Source organism: Gavialis gangeticus, unplaced genomic scaffold, assembly GCF_001723915.1.
Source record: "Gavialis gangeticus isolate Ggan-Ray unplaced genomic scaffold, GavGan_comp1, whole genome shotgun sequence".
In the NCBI taxonomy this organism is placed as follows: Eukaryota; Metazoa; Chordata; order Crocodylia; family Gavialidae; genus Gavialis; species Gavialis gangeticus.
The window spans coordinates 43,853,449-43,857,996 of record NW_017729031.1 but is presented as its reverse complement, the minus strand read 5'-3'; the positions used below and the strand labels follow the sequence as shown (position 1 = coordinate 43,857,996).

At 38.0% G+C, this 4,548-nt stretch overlaps 1 long non-coding RNA gene across 1 annotated transcript in view; it reads right to left on the bottom strand.

The window, feature by feature from the left end:
- Positions 1 to 364: 364 nt before the first annotated feature.
- LOC109301724 overlaps positions 365 to 4,548 on the bottom strand; it is a 4,851-nt gene continuing 667 nt past the window's right edge. Inside the window, exons 2-3 of the long non-coding RNA XR_002098587.1 lie at positions 891 to 934; positions 365 to 783 (exon numbers count right to left, since the gene is read on the bottom strand). This is a non-coding gene — a long non-coding RNA (uncharacterized LOC109301724). The remainder of the gene's footprint in view (positions 784 to 890; positions 935 to 4,548) is intronic.

The window sequence follows — 4,548 nt, the reverse complement described above, 5'->3', positions numbered from 1 at the left end:
TGCAACCCTAGAAATGAATGTCTGTCCATAGTTATTGAAATTACATATGTACTTCAATTTGTTAAAAGTATATAGGTAATTCCACCAGAATTCTCCTCTCACTAGGACTATTTAACCAAGAGCAAAGAGTACAAATTTATACCCTTTTATTTTTCTGTATTTCTAATATTTACAATGTTATTTTTCCTCCAAGGATTTTCCATTTATCTAGTGTTTTATGTCATTTGATCACCTTTATCAGCTCCCTCCTCATACTTTCACAAGTTTTGTTGAAATTTGCTGTTTTTATTTACCATCTTTGTTATTACTGTTACTATATGCCCTAGAGTTTATGATACTACTTTCTGTAAGTTATATAAGTAATCTAACATGACTATCTATTTTCCTTTGTGTCCTATTTACTTTTCAGGAGAACATTAGGTAAGTTCATGCATTTTGAAGCCATACATTTTTCTAAAATATCATGAGATTGTATAGATTTTGTACAGAGTCATTGCACTTCTGCTTACAGATCAGGCTCTATCAATTTAGTTATTATAACAATCATTTTACTGTTGTTTGAAGCTAAAGGCCAAAGTGCATATTTTCTATTCAATCTGTAAGTTGCTTCTCCTTTTTCTTTAATGAAAATCCATATATACTGTTGCCTTGTTTGCTAATATCCTGCTGTGAGAGAGACAGCATTCCTCTCTATTCTTGATTGAACTATATTGCCAGTCAATCATATTACTCGAGTACACAATAAAAGAATGTCTTCTTGTATTTCACAGTGGAATGTGAAACCTGAAATTGATTTGATTGTATACTGTGGCTGTGGCATGTAATTTATAGCAGATTCTACACCCATCTCTATAAATTTGTATTTTTTGATGTCCAGAAACAGAACATACCTTGCAATTTTCTTCTAAATTTTCATCATGATCCATGCTGAATGCTGGAAGTAAAAAGAGATAAGGGACATCAGTCTGGAAAGGCTCTGTACAAATACTTTCTCTTTACCATTCATTCTCTGCCACTGTGGGGTACAGGGTAGTGGGCCAAATGAACTTGAGGTCTGCCCAAGTGTGGCATTTTTTTAATCTTCTCACATGTCAGCAAAGACTGAAATACATGTATCATTATTGTCCTTTTTTGCTATCACAATAAGACGGTATGAATTTGTCAAAGGCTCGGGGAATTTAAGAACTTATCTTGAAGTGTACCCAGATGAAGATTTTTATCAATAAAATTTCAATGGAGCAAATTAGGACCAAGAACTGATTTCAAGGAAGCCATACACTTTTTATTACATTATATACACAATAGATTAATGCTAATGAAGCTTCATAACTTAAATATTTTATGAAGTGTCAAGATTCAGCTATGAAAGATCTTATAGCATGATTTTTTTTCAGCTATTTATGTGCAAAATAACTTTTCTTAACAATGGTTTGGAGATTTGGAGGAAATAAGTAGGAATCAAATGCACCCAAAGTCTAAGTGTAGAAAGAAATGGTTTATATTACAGGCAGTCCTCAACTTACAATGTTTCAAGTTACAACATTTCGTACTTACAACATTTATAAATTGACACCATTTCAACTTTCTGACATCAATTTTGACTTCACAACGCTCGATACAATGCCAGGCCACACAAGTGAACAATTTCTCTGTGTTGCCCATCTCCCTGGAGAATATCTGTCCAAACTTCCTTGGACATTTTCTTTAAAAAAGAAGAAAAACCTCAACCAAGACTCCTGAGAGACTCCAGCCAAGAACCCTTCAAGAAGTCCAGCAAAGTTACCTCAAAGAAGTCCTTCCAAATGAATATGATTGCTATTTACAATATAAATACACTGAAGTAGCTATATTACTTACCTATAATTGATTGAGTACAAAATTCTGCATTATTTTCAGTGAAATGAAAATAATTTCAGCAACCAATCCCCCATTTATAGCATTGTTTCCTGTGGGAAAATTGGTTCCAAGTTACGTTTCAACTTAAGACGCAGTTTTCAGGAACCAATTGTCTCATAAGTCCGCGGACTGTCTGTACTGTAATGTAATGTTAGAGAGAGTTGGGCTTTGAATTCTTTTTGGAGAGATTCAGCCAACCTCTACTGCTAAAACTTATAGCCCACTTTAAATTAAAATTGTGACTCTTAGGGTGCATCTACACAAGATGCACCATTGCACATTAGCTAATTTAATGTGTATCATGGGTTCGCATCTACACGTGTGTACCTGTAATGTGCATTAAAAATGTTGAAATTAGACTAATTGCACCTAAATTTGACACCTGCAAATGCAAGTGTCAAATTTAGGCACAATTAATTAAAACACATTAACACATGTATAGATATGACCTGGCACTAACTTGACTGCCAGGTCTGCCCAGCCAGTAGGAGCACATTGCAGGGCTGCAGGGACTTGGCATTAACTTTAGTGCCAAGTCCCTGCACATGTAGACACCTGTCAAAATTGCTTAATGCGTATTAGCTTAATGCACATTAAATTTAGTCATGCTTAAATGCACATGTAGACATGCCCTTATTGATTGTTTTCTCTCCCGGTTACTTGTTTTGGGTCCCACTAAAACATACAGTGACTTCACAATCAAGCCTATCTGATTATAAACTCATGGCTCCTATTCAATAAAACTTGTAGTATTTCTCTTTTGGGTCAAAGAAAGAGAAATTGGGCAAAATCATTTAAGAATGAAAGATGGAGAGCCCAGTAAAGAACAACTGGAATGAAAAAGAGGAAGCATTTTAATAAAAAGAGCAGTACACCAACCTTACTCTACTATGCTTATTCTCTCTCTCATCTTTCTGTGGAATTTAGCTATATAGCTTTCTTTTATAAATTCTATACAGACTCCTCTGTAAGCCATTTTCTTTCATTTGTTTGCTTAAATTTTCTCCCACATCTTTGCCTAACCTCCGCATGTCATCTGCAGCCATGCATTACATATAGTACCAGTATAAAAAAATAGAGTTTAAGGACAACAGATTTAATATGATTATTCTATGACTTGTGTTTCCCAAAAGGTCAAAAAAGCTAATTTGCAAGCCCTTAAAATCTATTAATTTATGCAGTGCCTGTGCAATGGTATTGAGTACCCACTATGTGCTGTGGGAAAGGGTTCTGAATTAGTACCACATAGGCCAGCAGTGAAGACTAACTAGAGGGAGCCAGTGAGGGAGTCTCAGCATTTATGCTTTTACAAATCGGGGACCCTAGAACCTAGACTTCCAAGGGTTCCTGCTACAACCTTCAGCTGTGCAAAATAGCAACTACTATTGTATCACAGCTTACAACTCCACTCACTGATATAGGAATGTGGGTTAGATTTCACTACTTAACCTCACCAGACCTTGAAACCCAGCTTGATTACTTGGGCTTTTTATGCCCAAGGTGCTCGACACTGAATCTACCCAGAGGCCATATCCATACAAGACGCTGACTGCACCGTCGTTACTACACAGTCATTTAATATTTGTATAAACAAGTACTACAGTAAAATCTCCAGTAACTGGCACCTTACAAGCCAGCACGCTAGCTTGTAAGGAAAAGTAAAACTGGAAGTTCCCACCGTGGCGCTTCCAGTTTCTCTGAGCCCCCACGGCCCGGGCCAAAGCAGCCTGTGCTACTGAGCCCCCGTGACCGGGGGTCATAACAGGCTGTGCAGGGCCTGCCTCCCTGTCCCATGGGCTCCCAGGGCCCGTAGGGCCTACAGGAGGGTCGGCAATGCCACAGGAGGGTTGGTGACACCCCAGATGTGGCAGGAGAAGCAGCAGCCGACACAGTCAAGGATACCTTTTCAGGCCACTCAATTAACAGGCATATTTTGTTATCTGGCATCCCCTATTCCCAATGGATGCCTGATAACAGAGCTTTTACTGTAAATGACTACACAGTAACCTGAGTTACCATGCAGTACTGTCACCGAATGGCTTTTAGATGATGCTGACTGCACAGTAGTTCATTATTACTGTGCAGTAGTATCACATCACACATCCTGCCATGCAGTGCTACTGCACAGTAGTAACGAGTTACTGCGCAGTCAGCATCTCATGTAGACGTGCCCAGAGACACTTGGGCAAATTAATCCAAATCATCTAAATCTGTGAATTTTAAAGTGGATTAGTTTAACCACATTAAATCTCCTATATGGGTTGTCTCATTTAGAATTAAGATGCCTTAGTTTGATTTACCCTAATGCCAAATTAAGAGCGAATGAGGATGTTCAAACAGCTGCTTAATGCAGGTTAAATTGAACTTCATAAGTTGTTCAGCTCTACTTTCCTGAGTGTCCCTACATAGGCAAATCCTTTGGGGGGTGGGGTGGAGCCTGGGAACAGCAAATATACAAAAACACATGTAGAAGGGGAAATCTAGCCTCCTCCACACCAAAGGCAAAAGATGAAAAATTCACATCTGTCTTTACTGGTCTAATGGCCTTGATGAGTATAAATAATCATAACTGCTATCAAAGACTTTAACTAATTTTAGTGAACCAGAGCATCTGGCCTATTGTTCTCATTTGTGTGTGTGTGTGTGTGTGTG